Source organism: Xenopus laevis, chromosome 5L (assembly GCF_017654675.1).
Source record: "Xenopus laevis strain J_2021 chromosome 5L, Xenopus_laevis_v10.1, whole genome shotgun sequence".
Lineage (NCBI taxonomy): Eukaryota > Metazoa > Chordata > Amphibia > Anura > Pipidae > Xenopus > Xenopus laevis.
In genome coordinates, this window is record NC_054379.1 from 98,701,721 (window position 1) to 98,726,175 (window position 24,455).

Below are 24,455 nucleotides of genomic sequence, written 5' to 3' on the forward strand. Positions count from 1 at the left end.
TAATATGTAGAACTGACTCTAGTGTAGTTTAATTAATGTAACTTTATTAGCTAATTGCCCCTAAAATATTACATTTTTAGAAAGTATTTGGAATCAGCTACATGCTGGGGAAGCATTACTACAAGTAAAATAAGCAAAATATTTGCCTTTTAGTTGTGTTGATGTGGCTGAGAGCATTATTGAAGAGGACACATTTGTATTTGCTCGAAAGTTTAGTTTAATAAGGATTTAAGTTTGAAAAAAGCAGGCCAAGGCTCTATTAGGGAATATGCTTTACAGTGATGAATGAAGTTGCAGATTTCAGAGAAGATTATAAACAGGGGGGCTGAGGGCTATTTACAAAATCGATGGAGCCTTTACCCACGCCTACAGACAGAACAGATCTTCAGTTCATGGTCTCAATGAATCACACTGAGCATGCAGCACAGGACTCCTTAGTATCTGAAGAGATATTTCCAAAGCATTCAGAGCAAAATTGTACAAAGCAATATCTACTGTGGCAGAGAAGCAGCAGTGAAAGAGTTATGTGTTCAGGATGCTTAAAAGCCTGCAATGCAGTGATGCATAGAAAAACAGAATTATATACCCAGCAAAATGTGGTTTTCATAATGAGCTCTAGTTGATCTAAAATGCATGTTATATTATTTTACTAACATTAATGACAACAAGGATGAATATATTTTTCTAATAGTGGCAAGTGGCAATTTTTTTTGTTTTATTGTTGAAAAAGTTTCCCAAATGCAATACAGAATTATACAAACCTCAATATTGTTTTTTTATCAGGTCAAAGATGGTGTATAATTTTTGTAAGTTAAAGTAGAATCAGATGATACATATAAAAGATAAGTTCATGTGCATGATACATTTTTTTTTTACATTGCTTGGAAAAAATACTTTCTTAATTCATTACACTAGAGAAAAATGATAATCAATAAAAATAAAATGCTCCCCAAAATGAAAATGTGTTTGCTTTACTCCAGTAAAATAGTATATAAATAAGATATTGTTTAGCATTGAAGGCAACCTGTAAGACTGAAGCATTTGCATAATTGTTAAGCTATTTTGAATACAACAACATGAGTGACTAATAAGCAGAAGTCAAATGCCATCCATGGCTCTCTACTCACTAACAGTATCAGAACATAGGGCAGTAAATAAATGCTGTACTAGCAGATGATGTGAAAACGTATAATCTGTCAATGGTAATAAGTACAGGTATGGGATCCATTATGTGGAAACCCGTTATCCAGACAGATCTAAATTATGGAAAGGCTGCCTCCCATGGGTTTCATTATATCTAATTTAATCCAAACTAAGATACAATTAATCCTTATTGGAAGCAAAACCAGCCCATTGGGTTTGTTTAATGTTTGATTTTCTAGTAGACTTAAGGTATGAAGATCCAATTAACGGAAAGATTTGTCCCATACAGGTCCCATACCTGTACTGCATTTGTTTAAAAATTATATATAGATTTTTTCTAATTATTTAGCATCCTCTACTGCTTCTTTTCAGCTTTCAAGTTGGGTTCTCTTTCCCTGGTAGCAAAAAACCAACTGCTCTGTGAGGTTGAAATGGTATTGTTACTGTTACTTTTTATTGTGTTTCATTATATACAGTCCCTCTACTATTTATCTTTCAGTCTCTCATTCAAACCACTGCCTGGTTTTAATAATAAAATATCAAAGTGCTGAATAACTTAAATGGATACTGTTATGGGAATTTCTTTTTCCAAAATGCATCAGTTAATAGTGCTGCTCCAGCAGAATTCTGCACTGAAATCCATTTCTCAAAAGAGCAAACAGATATTTTATATTTAATTTTGAAATCTGACATGGGGCTAGACATATTGTCAGCTTCCCAGCTGCCCCCAGTCATGTGACTTGAGCTCTGATAAACTTCAGCCACTCTTTACTGCTGTGCTGCAAGTTGGAGTGATATCACCCCCTTCCTTCCCCCCCCCAGCAGCCTAACAGCAGAACAATGGGAAGATAACCAGATAGCAGCTGCCTCACACAAGATATCAGCTGCCTGGTAGATTTAAAATCCAGGTCCCACTGCAACAGTTACATTGAGTAGGAGAAACAACAGCCTGCCAGAAAGCAGTTCCATCCTAAAGTTCTGGCTCTTTCTGAAAGCACATGACCAAGCAAAATGACCTGAGATGGCTGCCTACACACCAATATTACAACTAAAAAAATACACTTGCTGCTTCAGGAATTCAATTATATATTGTAGAGTGAATTATTTGCAGTGTAAACAGTGTAATTTAGAAATAATAACAACATCATAAAGATCATGACAGAATCACACAAAAACTAAAAAATGAAGACCAAGTGCAAATTGTATCAGAATAACAATGTATAAATCATACTATAAGTCACTGGGTTTCTTTATAGACAGTCCCTCTACTATTTATCTTCCAGTCTCTCATTCAAACCACTGCCTGGTTGGTAGGATAAATAATAAAATAACAAGGTGTTAACATTTAAAAACCCACAAAAAATAAAAAATGCAGACCAATTGCAAATTGTGTCAGAATAACAATGTATAAATTATACTAAAAGTTATTTTAAAGGTGAACAACCCTTTAACAATGACAAATGTAAAACAAATACATTTGCTAATCGTTGAATGAATATGTATCCTTATTATTATTTTTCAATTTTAAATATTTGCATTTGTGTGCATAAAGAGCCGATTCAAGGAAAGCTTTACAATGTATGTTTTAGTGAACTTTTATCTCAACAGCACCTATTTAGGAAATAAACTGTTACTGTGTTATTGGGAGATTAAATGTTAAAAGATACAGAAAAAACAACCTACGGCTGCTGTACGTTTAGGTCTTGCTGGCACTTCTAACCATCATGGTATAACATCTTGATATATTTATAGGAAAAGGCATTTACTTGTTTTGAGTTGACACACAACTCCTGGTTCCTAACTGTGCCTTGGAGCACTTTATTATTTCATTTTATTACGGCAGTAAATTGGTTTACAATGGAACACAATGTACAGTACTGTTTACCTTATATGCACTGAATAACATAACTGAAAAAAGTCGAACTGAGTGTTGCTGCTGAAATCTGAGTCGATTCCAAGGTTAAAAACCTGTAAAGCACCTTGCATAAGATAATCCTCTTTTTGCATATGCAAAGGCAGTTGGTGGTGTTTAAAGGCATCTTAACAATGTTGCCCTACCACACTTTAATGAATCTATAAAGCATCTGTAATTAAATTCGCAGTCTGCATTATTCTCATTGGTGAAATTTCTTGCATACCCCTTGGTCACCTTCCCTTAGAGAACTAGAGGAATTCACTTTTCTGCTGGAACTATTGTCATACAAACGTCCCAATAACTGCAGCCAGCTAACCTGTGTTCTGATCACAGATCACAATAGCTATAGGAACAAGAGTTCAACCTTCTTTCCTCCTCGGTATCAGATTTTAAACTGAGTAGGCCAACAGATGAGGCAAAGCTTTAGAATAGAATTGTGTGCCAAATCTCCTTTTGTGTTACATTACACATCTGCAACATGAAGAGTGGGGGGAAACTAGAACTTAAATATCTGCTAAAATGTTCATTCAATAGGAATCATTCTTGCATGGCTTGGCATACACTCTAAAAGATTAAATATGTGTATTATAAGACATAATAGGTTCTTGAATAGAAATTTAGCACACATTGCTTGCAATAAATACAGTTTAGGCTGTTTACCCCCTTTCAAATTAATGATGCATCAGGTATTGCTTATCAGAGCATCTGTATTAAGACAAATTGCTATACTTGCCATGAAAATACAATTATGCATCCTACGATTGATTAGAAAAGTACATCTGCAAAAAGTGCAATCGCTATTACAAACCAGCATGCTATTACTCTTCTGGAATTTGTATGCGGTACATGATTCATTTATCTCCAAATAATACAAGAAATGAGATACTGGATGCTTTTACATTATATACCAGCAGTAGTGACAGTTAAAACACAGCTAGCTATAGCTAAGCTGATTACGTTTGGCAAGGCTTTTAGGACACTGCTGAGACATACCATTAGGAGAATTGTATGACATGCTTTAAAATAGTGATTTACCAAAATATGGATGGACATAAAATTTTATGCAAAATGTAGTTTATTTATTGGAGAAAAATAAAAATGATGCATAACAGTTGCAGAGCATACTCTATTTTATGTACCTTAAAAATAATGCCAAATTTTGTAATACCTTGAAAGATAGGGAAAAGCTGATTTCTTTGAGGATTTGACCTTTTCTTCTACCTTTTACACCATCAAATAGATAGTGAATAAAGTACCCTCTATTGTAAAATATAAGGATATTATAAGTCACAGAGGAGGTTACTTGTAATATCCTCATATTTTCCAACAAGGGGTACTTTATTTATGATAATACACAAGTTTCAGTGACTCATGTGACAAAAATGACATCACTACTCACAGTTTATTACTGATGACATCACTAGTCTCTGTTTATAAGGATATCATTTACAAGATATTCATGTCTTTTGTGTATTATAAAAAATTACATGAAAAGAAAATGGTAATTATTTAAACAGTATCTAAATTTTGAATGTCTTTAGTTAAGTAAAATATATTTATGTTTAATATGTTTACATTTTAATTTTTGGTTAAGTTTCTAATTTAGGCTAACCTAATACTAAACCACTTTTAATATTGTCTTAATACGTTGTTTTAAGATAACAGAGTCAGACCTAAGTCAGTTAGTTGTATTTTGCTCGTTAGTTTGCTCGTTATACTCTACAGTGTTTCCCTCATTGACTCTTCAACGAATGCCAACAGTGATACTTCCTAATGAGTTTAACAGGTTGGGATTGGAAATTTACATTCACCTGCATCTTGGTTATTGGATGTTTCAACTGTGTCACTAGAAAATATAAAGAATGCTCTTTTATATTCACACAAATAACTTTACATTCATTGTCATTGCCTGCAGGTAGTGATGGGCGAATTTATTCGACAGGCGCGAATTTGCGGCTCATTAGAGCGATTCGCCGGCAGCGAATAAATTCATGAAACGCCTGCGAAAATTCGCGGCAAAAATTCGCCCGCATCAAAAACGGGCACCGGAGTCAAAAGAACGGACGCCGGCGTCAAAAACGGGCGCCGGAGTCAAAAGAACGGGCACCGGCGTTAAAAATGAGACGCCGGCACCGTTTCGCGAATTTCGCGTGAAACTTCACCCATCACTACCGCAAATTCGCCCATCACTACCTGCAGGGCAAAAGAAAATATATGTATGGGACCTATTATCCAGAATGCTTGGAACCTACAGTTCTCTGGATGAAGGTTCTTTTTTGTAATTTGGATCACCATGCCTTATGTCTACTAAAAATCATTTAAAACATTAATAAAACCCAATAGAATTATTTTGCCTCCAAACAGGATTAATTGTATTTCGTAAGGTTTAAATATAAGGTACTGTTTTATTATTACAGAGAAAAAATAATTTTTAAAAGATTGGAATTATCTTATCTAATATTTAAAACAAGTAAATATTTGCTTATGTGGATGAAAAATGCATGAATAATCTATGTAAACAAATAGGGGGTTATTTATCAAAGTCCAAATGCCAAATACTAAAAAAGAAATTTACTATAAAATCCGAATTTTTAGTGAAAAAAAAAAACTTTTTAAGAATTTATTAAACCCTGAGGGTGTTAAAAGTCTGAATAAAACAGTACTCCAAATCAGACCTTCCGAGTTCCTGTTGAAGTCAATAGGAGAAGTTCCAAAGATATCCTGATGGCTTTTGTGCAATAATCCGAAGATTTGTAGTATTCAAATTTTTTCACTATTTTGTTGAGTTTTTTCCCTCACAGGAAATTTTTGGAAAAATGGATTGATAAATAAGGGGAAACAATTTGTGGGGATTTGGTAGGACTATTTTACAGAAAATTATCAGAAATATTCGGATTTTGATATTCACCTGAGTGTTTTTATGATATTGTGTTGCCTTTATATGAGTTTTAGTCGTATGTACCACAAAATGTATTAAAAACGAACCGAAAATATGTGAAAAAAGTGATTTCTAAAGAAAAGCCCAAAAGGCTATTTACTAGAAGCCTAACTGATATATTGAGTTGTTCACTGAAGTGATCTTGTGGTAAAAATTTCAAGAACGGCTGTAATCAATTGCTGACACCTTTGACTGAAGAACTAATAGGTATCTATAATCAATTACTTTAAATTTGTCAACAATTACCATGTATGATAAACAAAAGTAGTACCTTGATGCCACAGTCACCTTGCTTTTTAACAACCAATTTTTAATATATATTAGAAGTTGTATACCTGGAAATGCTGGAAAAAACACAAATAACTGTAATATCTTTTTCAGGGTCTTGTTTCCTTTAAGTATGTCAGGTAGCAGAAATTGGCCAAGGTTACTAGACTCTTGTTCATATAACTGGGTACATTGAAGGGCACGGGATGATTAATTCATACATAAAAATGGTTTGAAGCAATGCTGATAATAATGGGAGCCTGAAAGTCACATATAAGTGAAGAAAATGTTAAAAATGACTGCTGCAGTGTATGTACTAGTTAGGCATAAAAATGACCTGCAATTTGTCCACTAATGGAAAAGCATTAAAATGCCAAATTATGATATAGAGCACTGTACAGTGGATTGACCTTACAATGAAATAGGGATACAGAACCTATGACCTTTAATGTCAGCACATCAGACTTGTCTTCCTTCAGTAATACCAGCCAATCAATAACACGAGCAGAATGAACAAAGAAAGATTGAAGGTTTTTGCCAGTATATTAGCAGGCACCACACAAAGCTACAAATATAGCATCTGTGCTGTATGTTTACAAAATATTCTACAAATTGCTTCTAATAATGTAAATAATGCTAATGCATATCAATATATGTCAGCTAATTGTAATGACAGAATAACCTCATATCCCAACATAAATTGCTATTGACTTAAACAGTGATTAGCATTGGATCACAGGGAAAAATGTTCATTGTTGGATAGTGGCTGTCTATCAAAAAACCTTTATAGATGATGACATTAAAATAAACCAATGAGTTATACCATACGAATAATTAATCTGATTTTCTTTAGATTAAATTAATTGTAGCTGACACCGACCTTCCTGTCTGACACTTCCATGATTGCTGATTTGGGAGTCCAGTATGGCATAACTAAAATATATGAAAATATATGAAAATATCAGCCTTTTTAGGTAACTGCTAGAATGTTGATTTCTGTCCCTTAACAGATTTTTAATTTTCAGAAATGTATTTAAATATTGTATTAAAAGCTCTTTTTTTATTACTTCAAATATGATTTATATTTCATCTCTTAAATATTGGCCTTAGTCCATGTAACAACTACAGCTGATTTCTTCAGTTATCAATCTATTCACTAATTTCTTTAAGGAGATTAAGGTATTAAATATCACCACTAGCATTTTAATTCCAGTTTAATTTGTATACATGCTCACTTGGAGTTTAATTTTTCACAACGTGACATGTTTAAGAATGTTCTAGTGGCTTTGGTTCGTGTGTCTTTTCTTAGAGGTGGCCGTTAACAATGAAACAAGCTGTATTAATTTGGCCCTTTGCAACAACACTTGCCAACGGTCACATCATTTTTGGGCCCAAGATACCCTAAAATTCTCCAATGCTTGCATCTGAATGTAATTGTGGTCACAGATAAAGCACTTCCATTGGGCCTGTTGACATGGTCATCAATCTATCCCCTGAAAATCTGGATTTATGCCTTTATTACATACAAATATATAGCTAGAGTGTTCACAAAGATCAGTTTGGAAATCAGGTCAAACACTCAGAGCATACATTACATATCCACAGTTTACCCAGATTGCATAATAATCCTTTTATAATGGGCACATATTCTTCAATCGGTTGGTAAATCTGCATCTTATTATAATGAAGCTTCACTAGCTACCTTCCAGTAGCACCTAATTAATCTGCTTCAATGATGGCAGTCTTGGAACTTTTTAGAAGTTTATTTTTGGAGGATCTCTATTTGATTTGGGGGAAAAGAAAAATAAGGGCTTCCTTTAACCTGGAACAGGTGAACAAACTTTTTCACAGGGCAAAGTGTCAGCTTATAAAATTCTTTCAATTAATAAATCACTGAAAACATTGAGGATTAGACATCATACAGGATCATAGACTGTGAGTTACATAGTCACCATACCTGACCCATCAGCTCACTAAGAAATACAGTGTTTAAGCAATAGGAGACTTTTTTTTATTTATTTTTTTTAAAGGCTATATTTGGAAAATCTATTTTCTCATTGAGGTGAGTAAGGGTTTTAAGCTCTATGCTCATAAAAACGAAAAAAAAGAATTATGGAGATACAAATTAAACCAATTGGTGAGTAGGGGAATGGAGAGGGATTTTCACAAATGCCATTTGAGTCTCTAGGGTTCAATTAAAAACTCTAGACACAATGCTAGGCAGTAAAATGGAGATAGAACTATGTTCATCTTTATTATGGCTGTGCACCAGTTTGTGAATTTTCACTATTTTTCAAATGAAAACCTAATTTTTACACCAAATACTTTTTGCATGAATCAAGCAAGTTGAAAATGAAGTGAATATTGGTATAAGCAATACTTGACAAATAAGCTTTAATCTGCACTTCTTTAACATTGTGATGGGTCTTCTATCCAAGTGATGCTATTACTAATGAAGCATCCTTTATATGAAGATTGCATTGCATCTGTGCTTGACAGTATCGGCCTTATTTGTTATTGGCAAACAGGTCACTTGTATCTTGTGCAACAGTTGTGCACATCATTTGCACTAGATGAAATATTGAAGTGGATAGGTTGTTAATTATTTTTACTTCCTAGCTTGCAAAAAAATGTATTACATGTAATGATTAATTAAATAACAATGTAAATATATATATAAATGTATACACGTTAGATCAAGATCAAGTATTAAATAGATTGTGTGTGTGTTGCCTTTGTCCATTTTGCAGGGCCTTTAGAGAAGTGTATCATTTGTTATAGTCCATAAATGAATGAATCTGAATATTTAATTGTAGTGGAATACGGAGAATATTTTGAAATAATTAGGACACGTATAATCATCATCAGTATGGGTCAGAAGAAGCTGTGTTTGGCCATGTTTCTGTGCAGAGTGCATTGGCCTAAATGATTAAGTGTAAAAATGAGAAATGTCATGCCTATAAAACACACATAGAGAAGCAAATTTCATGAATATCCCATGTGTATTCAAGCTGTTATATTATAATTTTTTTCCTGGGCTAGAGATTTTTTATAATTTGTTCTAGAAGTGCAGAATACTGCTCCAGAATTATATCTCATACTGGCACTAATTTATTCCACTTGTGAGCTGGCCAATTATAGATGCAAGTGCTTTGTTGGCGTTCCACATAAATTGCTTTATCTATAAGGACTGCAAAGATAATAAAAACAGCCTTACAGTCAGATATACATGAAGAGAGGACAATATATAATATGCAGCTGTTTATGTTACTTTACGCTATACTGTCTTAATTATACTTATAGCGCAGGCCCATGTCAAACTGTGTTTAAAGCAACATAATTTTCACCGTTAACCTCTGATATTTAATAATCAGTTTTAATTTTTAGATGATGAGAAAAAAACGGGGTGCACTGTTTTGTTACATAAGAAATGTAGGGTGCATTTACTAACAACCGCAAATGCTGCATCTGTGTTATAACCCGTAGCAATCAGTCCATTAGCAGATTTGGTCATGCCAACACAGTTATAGCAATGAAAGTAAATATTTGTAAGTCACCATGGTTTACTGTACTGAGGCTAAATTTCACCTACAATGCCAGTCATTTTGCTCTCCAGTTCATTTAATTCCATATTTTACAAAATGGGATTTTGCTTGCACTGATAACGTTTACATATTTTTGTTAGCTATTTTTGTTCACTATGCTTAGTTTTTATTATTCTATGTGGGGCATATTAAACAGGCAACGGTAACTGCAACAGCTGCTGCCTTCTGCAGTGGATTCGAATTTTCATGAAATGTTTTTTCCAACCATTAAGCTAAAAGACATTCCACAGAATCATGCAATTCTGCTGCAGTAATTGCTTCCTTGCATATCTGCCTTTGGCTTTTTTTAGTTTTTGTTTTGATTTTTGTGCTTGCTTGTGAACATATTTTACTTGTACTCTATTTCTGATCCGGGAAACAGCAGCCATTCAGACTTGCCTGATAAAGGTATTCTGGATATACACACTTCCTAAAATCCTTTTGTATTTTTACTGCACTGTTGTCTTTGGAAGTCCTTGTCACCTTTAGCTGTGAGGGTGGAAGAGATAAGAGGTCTGGCTCAGACAAAGCAAACAAATATTTTATATGCAGAATTATTTTATGCGAAATGGCATATGAACTGAGCTTTCAGCTGTGAAAAGTTAGTGACTTTCTTGCCCCCGAGCTACTGCTACTGGATAGTCAGTATGTAATAGCCGACAGTATGTCAGATAGACTGCTGCTCTGTCAAGAAGATGCTTTAAATAGCCAGCAGTAAAGAATGACATGACTATAGGATTGATATGAAGTAGCTACAGCTACATAGCTACAGCACAGCGCAATATGTCGGCGCTCTATAAATACATGTTAATTAAATAATAAGATATATATACCAGCTATCTCAAATGTGTCTGCAAATGCTAAAAAAAAGCAGCTACTGTAACTGTTTTCTAGATACGAATCCAGTGTTTTTATCCTAAGGAATGTGTCACATCTTTGTTGCCCTCACAAATAAACTGATGCAGAATGGATTGTGCAGTATGAATTATATGCGAATAATAGCAGCAACTGAAAAGTGAATAGTAGGATCATTCCAAATACCGGAAATACTGAAATATGTAGTTCCATCAAAGTAAGCACTCACGGCACACCAGCAGGTTCAAGCAATATAGTAGAAAAGCTTTATTCCTCCATAGTTACATCTACGCGCTTCGATCCACAGGGGATTGTCATCAGGATAGTGCAAAAGAAGTGAAACTCACACATCACCAATCAGTGTACTTTGTTAATGATTACATCCACTATGTGCCTGTGTTAACCCAGTATAGTAATGGCAACTTTAAATATCATTAAAATGTGCATCAAACATAAAAAACATGTAAAATATACAATCGTCAATTAACCTAATAAAACCCGTCTGACCCACATCTAGCCCAAAAAGTAGCAGATACCTTATTAATCATGAATCTTCCGTGAAAATTCGCCAGCAAAAATTTGCTTGCGTCTGAAAAATCGCTTGCGTGAAATTGACGAGCATCAACACTATTCAGACACCCATTAACTTTAACGCCAGTGTCAAAATTGACGCAAGTGACTTTTCGGATGCGCGTCCAAAATGGACGCAGGCATCAATTCCGATTTTTACTTTTTTTTTTTTTGCGAAATTTAGGAGTAATTCGCCCATCACTGTTAGGTACTAGACAATATTATTTGATCATATAGCTCAATTTCTATCCATAAGGTTCCTAGCACCTAAGGAGGAACTATAACTAGTGATGGGCGAATTTATTCGCCAGGTGCGAATTTTCGCCAGCGAATGTGCACCGGCGTCAGAAACGGACACCGATGTCAAAAACGAGACGCCTGCGTCGTTTCGCTAATTTTTTGCCATTTCGCCCATCACTAACTTTAACCTCCACTTATTACCAATTCACCAGCATATTGTCATAGATTATTTTACTAACTAGTAAGAACCATTCAAGATGCTTAATCCTCGTGCTAGATAGCATGGGACAAACCTCAATTAACCCATTATCTTAGGACATCTGATTTAGGACATCTGACTTGTCTGTGACATTCACACATTTTATGTACTTTACCCCTTAGCTTTGGTTCATTGTCACCCACTGGGCCCACTCATATGTGGGCTAAAGCAAATGTCTACCCTTTGCCAATATCAACCAATCAAATGTTTGCTTAATCACTGATTGGTTGCCGTGGGATACTGCCCAGATACAAATTTGCCCAGTGCTGATAAACAAGCCCCATCATTTTACAAAGAACTGTATCATAAACCTGTGCATGTCCACTGTCATTTTTTAAAAGCATTCATTAAACATGTACTTCTTTTTCTTGTTATTCCAACACGGGGCCAGATTCAAATCAATAAGAAAATTTTATTTTTTTGGTTTATCACTAGGAAACACTGTAGAAAATGATGTTGACAAGTCAGTGGGTGGTGCTCTTGAGTACAGAGGGGCCATAAATATTTTAGAAAGATCATATCCAAATATTAAAATAGCAACTAGCTTTTAGGCATACATTTATTTTAAGATGATACTTTTTACAAACCCTTCTAAGGACAAACGCATTTTGCTACCTTAGAAAAATTTGCAAACAATGGTACCCAGTCTGCAGGTAGCTTTACTGGTCTAATGCTTTTAGAACATGTAAAAGCCAGAATAGAGATGGTTTCTTTGAATTCCTTGAATGGGACACAGATTATGCAGGGTTCTGCATAATCATTTATGCTTTAATTTGATTTAGATGATGTGAAGAGAAATGCTACAGTATGTTCTATGAATGTTTTTCTTTTTTCTTTTCTTCAACTAAAGATTCTACAAATATCCTCTTCCAGATGTTCAAATCTAATTTTACAATAGTTAAATGAGTTTCTATTTTAAATAGTATGTTCAACTCAATTATAGACATCAAAGAACTAGATGTCACACTAAAATGGGGCTGTGAGATGATCATTTTTAATACAGAATACTATTCAAAGCACGCACATGGTGTGTTAATTAGCAGGACCTTGCACTATTCAAATATAACATCTTATGTGTCATCAAAATCTTATTTTGGTTGGAACAGAATAATGTTTAACAAATGCAACATATTGTCCATGGTTTTTTTTTGTATACATTTACATCAACTAATATTTCCTCTGATGTGAACGGAACACATTTTGTGTGGTGAGATGCTGTCAATCATTAGTTCTTATATTTTAATATACAATAAATGTCCTGCAAAATATATCCCTATAAAGGGATGCCATTATTTACAGTATAAACAAAACTTAATCATGTCACATGTGTCATATTATCCATTGAAACTTGTGTATTATACTGTACATCACACGGAGTTCCAGGAACTGTATAAAAGCAGCATTGTGCATTTCTATGGCCATGGAAATCCTTGGTGGCTTCCAATATAAATATATCTTACAACAGAGGATACACTAAACCCTGTATTATTGATTCAAGAGTAAAACCCAATTGATTTTTTCCAAATGTAACAGTTATAGCGTAAGTGAACTGATGTAAAAATCAAAACATAGAGCTATATTTCATGCCCTATAGCTTATCTATAAAAAAAATAATGTGTTTATCAACAAACCCCCCAATGAAAATTATATGAAATAGGGTGAAGACCTTTCAGACTTAATTAAAAACGACAGTTGCGGCATACACGTCGGTAATTGTTTTTTCACTATTTAATATCTGCATTATCTTGTTTCATTCAGTATTGTTTACAAGCCTGACTATAAGCTTCACAAATATATATTGTATTTATTGTATTGTATTGTACATACATAAAATATATTTATATCCTATTCTATTCCCCTGTGGGCTCTATATATTTGGAGTTTAGAATAATTAATAATATTTGCCAACTCACAAAACAAACAGAGTAATTTAAGCAGTTGCCAATGGAATATATGCTTTAAGAAGAGGTAATGTTCTCAATGTGATTATAAGGAAATAGCATGAATCAAAGTGGCAAAAACTTCAAACAGATAGAGTTTATCTTGCCAACCTACGGTCTTCTAAATCTCTCTCATCGCTATGCAGAGTTGCCATAAAAGAAGTACTTATGTCCAATAATTTATAATCCCATCTTAAAAAAATGCAAATGGTTGTTGTCACGGTCGGCACCCTAAACCAGAACTAGTGCCAGGCTCCCTGGTCTCGGCTTCACCAGTAATGTGACCGCCTTTGGCTTCGGGAGCAGCCCTCAGCGTACTCAGATGCCACCTGGACTTTTCGAGAGGAGCAAGGCGAGGAGTTCTGGCAAGCAAAGGGGAACGGCTGTTGTTGAAGTCAGTTAGGCCGAAGGTCGTGGTATAATAACGTAAGACAGATTTGTGGTTATACAGGCCGGGTCGAGGCAGGCAGATAGCTAGAGTCGTCAGGCAGGCAAGGGTCAAACCGGGTAATCAAACAGATGGGATGAGGCAGAATCGGAGTCAAATAACAGGCAGAGGTCAAACCAGAACGTCAAACAGGAGGGTTAAGCAGAATCAAGGTTGGTTTCAGGCAAGGGTCCGGTTCCAGAGATTAGAGTAGTCAAATAGCCAGGCAGGGGTCAAAACAGATAATCAGGATCAGATTCAAACAGAATAGCAATAGCTAACAGCACCAGGAACAAATCCTATCACGGGCAATGACAGTGGGAATGCCCCTTTAATACTTTTGAATTTGGTGCCATTGCGCGCTGACGTTATTACGCCAGCGCGCATGCGCCTTTAAATACGGAAGTGCGCATGTGTGCACTAAGGAAGAGCCAGAAGAGGAACAGCGTGGCGCGGCGGGCGTCCCCACCGAGGGGGCGGCAGGCGTCCCTGCCGTCCCCCCACTAGACCACCAGGGTAAGACTTTATTACAGTTGTGTTGCCCATGTTTTTTCCTGAAGCTAATTGCACTGCTCTGCCCATCTTTCCGGGTTTTGTGAATTCGCATTATGAATACATTTTTCGCAAATGGCACGCAAATGAGATGGGAGTTTGCGCGAGCGCATTCAATGTGCGACGTTGTTGTGCGGGAAAATATCGGTGACAGTAACTTAAATTCGCACTTTGCAAAACTGTTTTGCGAATATTGCGAATATTTTCTCCGCCACCAAAGTTGTGGCTTAATTAATTGTGTTTGAGTGTGTGCATAAATATTTGCAATTTGCGATTTTTGACATATTTAAAAAGCTCTTACAGACATTCGCATTGTGAAAAAGAAATTCGCAATTCTGTATGCACCTCACTTTGCAATTCAGCTTTGTAAATATAACCATGCGCAGGGCAAATATATTCACTTTGCCAACCAATCTGCCTTGCGCAAAGTTTATAAATGACCCCCAATATGTGACAAAAATATATCCTTTAAAACCCCGCTTTGGCTTTTTTTTTTTTGAAGACATTGTTTGATATTTTTACTCTGATTTTAAGCTCATGTCAAACATGGAGATTTGTCGCTGAATTCTAATTTTGTTCAGGTTGGTTTTACTGTATTGAATGAGGACAATATTTAGCCTTATATTGCATGACTCATGAGAGAAAATTAGTAAGACTGTATTGTTTCACATTAGACAGTAAAAATAACCTTGGCAACCCATCTCCTTCATCACTTTCACTCACCACCCAAAATGTTTCTAGAAGAAATTTTTAGCTAAAGAATGCCCAATATGCCCAATATGTTTTAACCATAAAAAAATGTAAAAATTTGAATTTGAATTTTCAATCCAACCCTTTATAAATCTGCCCCAATAATCCCAACAAAGATATGTTTGTAACAGCAAAGGGTAGACCAACATCATATTAAAACCCAGGGTTTTGGATTATTTGACAGGGAGGAGTCTGGATACTTTTGGTTATACCTTGTAGACGAATGATTATTTGGACTGTCCATCATTCAGTGAAGACATAATCACAGTGTGTTTGGTAAGACAATTGTAATCTTCTAGGCATGCAAACATGTACTTTGTTTATATGACTCATTGGTGGATGTATTTCAGGGTTACTAAATAAGGCAGTTCATACTGGCCTCAAAGTCATTTGTATTCCTGATTGCAAGATTGAATACCAGCAGACCATTTCTACACAGTTCAGTGATCTTAGGTGATAAGGCAGTTGTTATGGTTATTAAGCATTAAGTTTATCAGAGAAATCTACTTGTACATCACAGAGTTATCATTTTAGTAAATGTGAATATGACACCAGTAATTGCTACTCATTGTGTGTTATCCCGGATACATGTAATATAACTGCTGATGGTGTATATTTATGAATCCACTTTTTATTATTAATGCCAGTCCTATGTCGTGGGACTAACTATTAGCAAGTAACTCTTTATATTCTGGTGTGAACTTATATAAGTGTACAATTATCACAGAGATAACACTGGTTGGGATGAGGATTGGTTTGCTGTAAGTGTTACATGCAAATAGCTAAATGTGTACATGAAGAAGACTTTGATAAACAAGTTTTAAAAAAACAACTTGTGGATAAAAAATGAAACAAAATTACATTAAAATAAAGATAGATAATAATAAACAGGTTTGTAAAGAATCAGTGTACAGCTATATCTTTTTTTTTTAATATAACTGTTTTATTAAATTTTCAATAAAATAAAGTAAAATAAATGGATGCTGTTACAAGAGTAAATATCAAACAACCGTGCGGAATATCTGTTTGTTGCTTTGTAGCCACATTCAAGTTATAAATGCTTACATACAATATGTGGCCCTAGCCATGGATCGACACATCCTTTTGTGAGTCCGAGTTGTACAGTTTAGCATATGAGTAACTTAAAACAAATTAATGTAGGAAGAAAATAGAAAAGGGGTGAAAATGAGGATGGGAGGAAAGAAGAGAGGGGTGAATAGGTGTCTTTTCCATGTCATTCGTCATCTTCCCAGGGCAAATCGCCCTGCACAGGATTTAAGGGTTGAAGGAGGAGGAGGCGAGTTTCTTCTTATCTGATTTATGGATTTTCATGTGAGTTCTCCCCTGAGGGAGGCTTCTGGCCACCATTTAGTATATCAGAAGGGTGCTAGTAGCTTTTGGGATTTTTGTCCCTCAAGTGTGTCAAATATTTGCTCCAAATATCAAAGAAACTAGAGCCTTTGTATTCCTTGTCTTGCAACGCTAGGACCCATTGTAGTTGCATCGTATATAGCAATTTGCGTTCCCACATTTGTGTTGAAAGGGGTTGCTCGTTAGTCCAGAATTCCAGGATGGTCTTAATTGGGGTTAATACCATTGTATCAGCTAGTCTGATGTTACCTTTGATAGTGTTGTTAGGGGGTGCAGGGTACAATCCCAGAAGAATTTGTCCGTGTTGTGTTGATATAGCACAGATTTGCGATTTGTGATAGGACAAGGTTCCAGAGAGTATTTCGTTTTGTGCACGACCACAGAGCATGTTCTAATGTGGCCTCTGGGTGGTTGCACTTCACACAATTAGGAGTTTGAGTTATGCCTATCTTGTGTGCTATTTTGGGCGGCACATATGCTCTGTGGAGGAGTCTAAGAGCCACGTCCTGGAAGTACACTGATGATAGATTTTTGGAGAGTTTTGCACATGCTGTTGCAATCTGTGTTGCCGTGATATTTGGTATGATACTTAACCATCTCGATATTCCCTCTGTGTGTAGGTTGTAGTCTATTCTAGTTTTAATAATGGTGTATATTCCAGATGCTGTGAGAAGTTATCCCTTATTTGCTTTTATCAAGATATCTAGCGGGTTGTTTGTTAGTTGTGGCTTTATGCCCCTAATTACCTGCTCCACATAGCTTTTAACTTGCAAATATGCAAAGATGTGGCTATTAGGGAGTCCATATTTGGATTGAGTTTCTGTAAATTTGTATATTATACAGGTACTAGGATTGAGGAGTGAGGCCTTTAGAGTACCATATTTTAAAGCGGGGATGCGCTTTGGCATCTTGGAACCGGTTATTGTTTAGTAAAGGAAGGAAAAGTGATAGTTTGTATATGCCAAATAGCTTGGTTCTGATTGTTTGATTGTGGTAAATATCAGTGGGTTTGTTTGGCAGTGTGGGGGGGATTTCTGAAGGTAGGGCATGCAGCAAATAGGATAGGGAGAGATTTGGTATGAAATTTTGGTCTCTGTTTGCATCGGTGTATGTATTAGTTTAGTTGATCCAGTCTGTAGCGATGCGCATCAAACTAGCTAGGTTGTAGTATTTTAATTAGGGCAGGTTAAGCCCTCTGTTGTCTCTATGTTGTGCTAGTTTAGATTAACATCCTTGACTTTTAACAAAATCGGTAGCACTTGTATTTTATAATATAATCTTGGAAAGGTGACCATTTTAAAAAGATTAAGTCTACCTATATCGGCTCTGGAAGTCTTGCAAGGCTTTTTCTATGGCTTCTGTTATATTAGTGTATATAATTGTGTTATGTCTGCTGGTATTTTTATACCCAAGTACTTCAAATATGAAGTGGTTTGTTGGAACATTTTATTATATGGGGGGGAACCCAGCCATAACAGATCTGACTTGTCTAAGTTAATTCGGAATCCTGAAATGTTCCCAAAGTCTTGTATTACATCTATTATATGCAGAATTGCGGTAGTTGGGTTAGCTACAAAGAGCATGATAACATCCGGATATGCAGATAGTTTCATTTCTGTTGTGCCTATTTTTACTCCATTAAAATGTTGCAGTTGGTTGAGGTTGCATAACAACGGGTCTAGTGCCAAGTTAAACAGCAGTGGCAATAATGGGCAGCCTTGTTTTGTACCTTTGTACCATAGGTTGAGATGAGTGTACCACTATATCTAATAGAACTTTTGCTGAAAATACATTCTGCCAATTTTTAATTACGTTTTTAATACATTTTAATTATAGAAATGGAAATAGTTTTGCTTTCAGTAGTACTACATTCCCTTAAATTAACTGAGTTTATTATATAGCAATAATACTTTATACACATAATTACTGTTAGGCCCGTACATCTTTGGACAGAGACAACTTTTTTTCTAATTTTGGTTCTGTACATTACCACAATGAATTCTAAATCAAACAATTCTGCTGCAGTTGGACTGTAGACTTTCAGCTTTAATTCAGTGGGTTGAACAACACAATGGTGTCACAGTGCCACTGGCAGCCATGCACGCCCAGGCCATCACACTGCCTCTGCCATGTTTTATAGAGATGTGGTTTGCTTTGGATCATGAGCTGTTCCACGCCTTCTCCATAATTTTATCTTGCCATCATTCTGGCAGAAGTTGATCTTGGTTTCATCTGTCCAAAGAACTGTTTTGTTGGTTAGATGTTTTTTTAGCAAAGTCCAATCTAGCCGTTCTATTCTTGAGGCTTATAAGTGGCTTGCACCTTGCAGTGCACCCTCTGTATTTACTTTCATGGTCTTCTCTTTATGGTATCTATACACCTACCTCCTGGAGAGTGTTGTTCACTTATTTGGCTGTTGTGAAGGAGTTTCTCTTCACCATGGAAATTATTCTGCAATCAACCACCACTGTTGTCTTCCCTGGATGTCCAGGTCTTTTTGCGTTGCTGAGTTCACCAGTGCTTTATTCTTTTTTAGGATGTACCAAACTGTAGATTTTGCCACTCCTAATATTGCAGCAATTTCTGATTTTGCAGCTTAAAGGATGGCTTATTTCACCTGCATGGAGAGCTCATTTGACCGCATGTTGTCTGTTCACAGCAAAATCATCCACATACAAGCACCCCCCTCAAATCAACTCCAGGGCTTTTATTTGCTTAATTGATAATGACATGCTCATGAAAAAGCATTTGAGTCAATGGTCCAATTACTTTTGAGCCCCTGAAATGAAGTGATTGTGTTAAAAAAAATTTGAAAAAAGTTTTTTTATTTGCTATTTGACTAGCTCCTGTTCTATTTTATTTGATGGGATTACAAACAAAATGTAAAAATACATAAAATAGTTTGAGTAAGCTAACTGAACAAATTAAATCAAAAACCAGGCAGCCAACAGATAAACAATGTGCATAATAATTTAAAATTCAATACTTCAGTTCTGTGTTTTGCAACTAGGACTGCCTGTTGGTAAATGTCGTTCATTGTTATGGGTTATTGCACATGATACTTATAATACAATGTAATTATATGTGATATGTGTGTGTTTGTGTGTGTGTGTATATATATATATATATATATATATATATATATATATATATATATATATATATATATATATATATATATATATATATATATATATATATATATAATGTATAATTATCTCCTGCTTTATCATTCTTTTTCACCTGAACACATTTGCAAGTGGATGTAAATACAATTATTAAAAGAAGCACATATTCAGCTTAACTGTGAAATTTGTGTTTTAAATTTCTTATTGGCTTGGACTAATTGCTACAAGTTTGAATAGACTGCTCAATTGCATTCCTCATTAGGTATGCTGTTCTAACTATCCATTCATAACATAAGTATCCATTAGCTTGGTCATGGAGTTTTCAAAGTTAAACTTTCATTATAGCATTTGATATCCACTGTGAAACCATCACATTATTTTTTCCTCAACACAACATTTTCTATCATACAAGATGGATTATTCTTACATATTTAAAGTTTTTGATTGTCTTTTAATATTTAGCACTGGACCTCAAAAATCCGCCCAAGTTTAGATAAAGCTCCACAATCCACTGCAGTGCCAACAGCTCATTTGCACTTATAATATGCTCACTTATGCTCATTGCTAATAATAATGACTGGTACCTACAGCATCCTGTCCACAGCAGAAAACGTCTGCATTCATTTACCCTACTAGACTAGATCTAGATCTCTAGTTTCTAGGAGAGTTTTCTTTCACAGTACATTAGACCCAGAATCATACAGCAAACAGTAGTAAGCAATTTATAATTTTAAACAATAATGCACAATCTTGAAATGGAAATCAGCACTTTCCGTTTGCTTCCACAAAATGGCCTAATATTCTTTCTATAAATGTGTTTGTGGGTCAAATGACAATAAAATAATGTGGGACTTCTGGCATCAATTATAAAAATACTAAAGGGTCATATAATAAAAGTTTTTAAGTTTGTATCAGGTGCAAGAACCCATAGCAACTAGCAGTAAAAATGTATTTATAATTATACAACTCATTAAATGTTTATTGTTACTACAACTAATTACTTTAATTGTTGAAAAATCAGGTATCAGATGTTCTAGAATGTTTAAGCAAAGTAAAATGAAGGGGTTTATTTATCAAAGGTCGAGTTTTAGCGGTTTGTGAGGTTTTTTCATACCTCAAATGAACTCACAACTCATGTTTTATGATTTAAGAAAATGCATGAATGGAAAAAACTCAAGTCAGTGAATTCGGGGTGAACAACCCAAAAACACAAATTGATCGAGTTGTCCACAGGAAAACAACAGCTTGACATTAATAGAGATTTTGATCGAAACCCACCGAAATAAAACCTCATGAAAGAGGTTAACATCTTCAAATGGTTCAACAGACTGTTACAAAAATATATATATATAAAATAAGCTGACTGACAGACTGGCAATTAACAAATTAATTGTTCTGTAGTGAAATAATTTATTTAGGATATATTTAATCTAACTATAAGTTAATGAATCCTAAATGTACTGAAAACCAAATTAATTAGCTGACACATTTAAGGTTATTAAAAGGTGTTTCTCACCTTACTCGTATAGTGAAATGTATTATTATACCTAAAGTGTCTAAGTAGCGATTTATATACCTGAAGTTGCGATCAATTAGCAAACTGTGAAAGAACAGTTTTTATGTATCTGTTCCCTTTGTGTGTAGCTAATACATCACCCGAAGAAGTTGTGAAATTCTTAGAAATGTATAATGTGTGAATATATTAAAAGTATATGCACAATTCGAAAATTTTTACTGGAGTGTATTGAACACTTTTTTTTTGCAACAAAAAATCACTAATAATATATGTTGTGTTATTGCATAGTATGAATAATAAAACTTGTGATATTTTGCCAAAAATATATGCCACTTATAAGCAGGTCATTAAAAATGTACTAAGAACAATTAAAACTTGTAAAATAATAGCTCCCTATTTAGGAATATAATATCTCTGAATTGGTGTTTTTTTAAATTTTGCAATTGATTATTTTTTACAAGTTGTATCACATTAACCAACAAGAATCAGCAATAATTCCAAATATGATTTTTTGCAATAAAATGTATAAAATATAGCAATATAAACATCATATCCCTTACTAGGAACATGAATGTGCTGCAGGTAGCCAGCACTACAATTAATTAATGCTTTAAAACAGTGCAGGTTCTCTAATGGCCACTTCCCACTGACACACAATGCTTGATTCAAACTAGAACAGTACCACTATTATTCTTTAGGTAAAAATGCTATTACTGCATGATTTAGGGCATTACAGCAACATTTCATGTCTTGCTTGGCACTTTATCAAACCTTACTAGGAACACTTAATAACACATTAACATACTGTACAGGTGACCCATATAATGTTTTTGCATTTTACATGATTCCATTTTGAAAGGCTGGCCAGGCTTTATCATTTTATTACTCTACTCATGTTGACCACTGAATGATAATAACTTACCCTTACTCTTAATCCTTGACAAGGGGTTAATGAATAAATAGCAACAATAATGCATGCAATATGGTATTAGGGTAAGGGATGATTTAGCAATTGAGATATTTGACATCTTTGGGGTTGCAACATATGGAATACTACTGATTTGTCTCCTGTACTGTATTTTGGAATTAGAAGTAACTGTTGGTAATGGCCATGGCTCTCAAACACTATGTAGACCACTATGGAAATCTTGGAACTTTATAAATAAATGTAATACAGGTATGGGACCTGTTATCCAGAATGCTCGGGACCTGGGGTTTTCCGGATAACTGATCTTTCCATAATTTGGGTCTTTATGCCTTAAGTCTACTAGAAATTCATTTAAACATTAAAGAAACTCAATAGGCTGGTTTTGCTTACAATAAGGATTAATTATATCTTAGTTGGGATCAAGTACAAGCTACTGTTTTATTATTAAAGAGAAAAAGGAAACCATTTTTAAAAATTTTATTTGGATAAAATGGAGTCTATGGGAGACAGCCATTCCATAATTCGGAATTACGGAATGGATATCGGGCTTCTGGATAAGGGATCCTATACCTGTAATAATAATTATGGATGTGTTTTAGAGTGATTTTTGCCAAATGGACTTTTCACAGACATTTTGGTTTAAGTCAACAGGTATTGTTTTGATGTGATTTTCGGTGTCTTGATTTAGTTTTTCATGTGAAAAGTTAGAGGGATCATGATGCAAAATGAACCTCTGAATGTAAGAACACTAAGAAGTTTATTAGAATATTCATATCTTTTACTGCAAGTATTGAAACAAAGATTTTTGGAATTGGCTTAGGGCTTGCTACTTATAACAAACTAGATAGGATTTCACTTATCTCTATCCCATGAAACGCACTGAAGGTATATTTTCTAAAGTGATACACGTACACAGTCCAGAAAACAACAAGCCGATGGTTCATAATGGACCTGCTCACATTTTACAGAATTTTGCTTTGCAGGCTATAGAGTAAGGTAAAGAGGAACATTATTTTTTTATTGACGTATTCCCTTCTAAAAATATTGTAAAATGCTAAATACAAAATTTTCAATCACGCAAGCACAGAAAAATATCTCACTAACAAAAATAAAAAAGGGTGATTAATAGGAAAACAGGAAGAGATGTTTCAAACAGTCTCAGGAAGCAGCAGTGCTTGGTTTTCAATGAGCAATTCGATTCAGATAATTACAAATAAAACATGCTCTGTAAAGTACTGAGAGCAGCCTTGGTTTCATTTTGCATTGAAAATCCTCTCTTGATTTGTCAAACAAAAACACCTTATTATTTACAATATTGGGCATTTTAAAGTCACTAGTCAAAATGTGGGGTTGTTATGGAGATCCAAGCCATGCTTTGAAATTTTATTTTAAATTTCAAGTACAAAGATATCTAAATAGCTCCAATGGAAAATACAATAGATCATTTCGATTTCATATACGGCTAAATGTTCTTTCCCTTTGCAGTTTTGGCATTTACAATGCATTAAGTGTGACAATAATGTATTTTGGGATTTTTAACCTGGATAAAATGGGTTCTTCTTATTTAAACATTAATAAGGTGAACAATAAACTGTTTTTAAGGCTTCAGTCTATAGATAGTTACATCATCATGAAGGGCTTATTTGTGTGCAAAAAATATTAGCTGCTTGTGCTGACAAAGAAGAAGGCTTTGTGCACAGCCCTGTTGTTCTCAATACTAATTACAGGAAAAGGTGAAAAAGAAATTAAATGAATGAAATATTGAAGGAAGAACTAATTAAATGCATGAAATATTGTAGGAAGAACTCAAGGTTAAAATGCAAATTTAATGGCAATAAGTCAGCAGTATGAAGATAAAAATTACCCATAGGTGTAAAGGTAGAGTTCATGATACTGTTAGAAAATGGCACTATCTGGCAGGAGGAAATGTACATGATCAATTCATTCTTACATTGTGGAGACTGCCTATTAGTACTTTATAATGCTGAGAGCACCAGTGAAACATACTTCATCTGTAAATGTCTTTGCCCCTAAATCATCTACCCTGCTGTTTGTGAACAAGCACAATACAG

At 34.7% G+C, this 24,455-nt stretch overlaps 1 protein-coding gene across 5 annotated transcripts in view; it reads right to left on the reverse strand.

The window, feature by feature from the left end:
* Positions 1-24,455, reverse strand: part of LOC108716926 (adhesion G protein-coupled receptor B3) — a 490,100-nt gene that overhangs the window by 453,643 nt on the left and 12,002 nt on the right. The window lies entirely within an intron of this gene.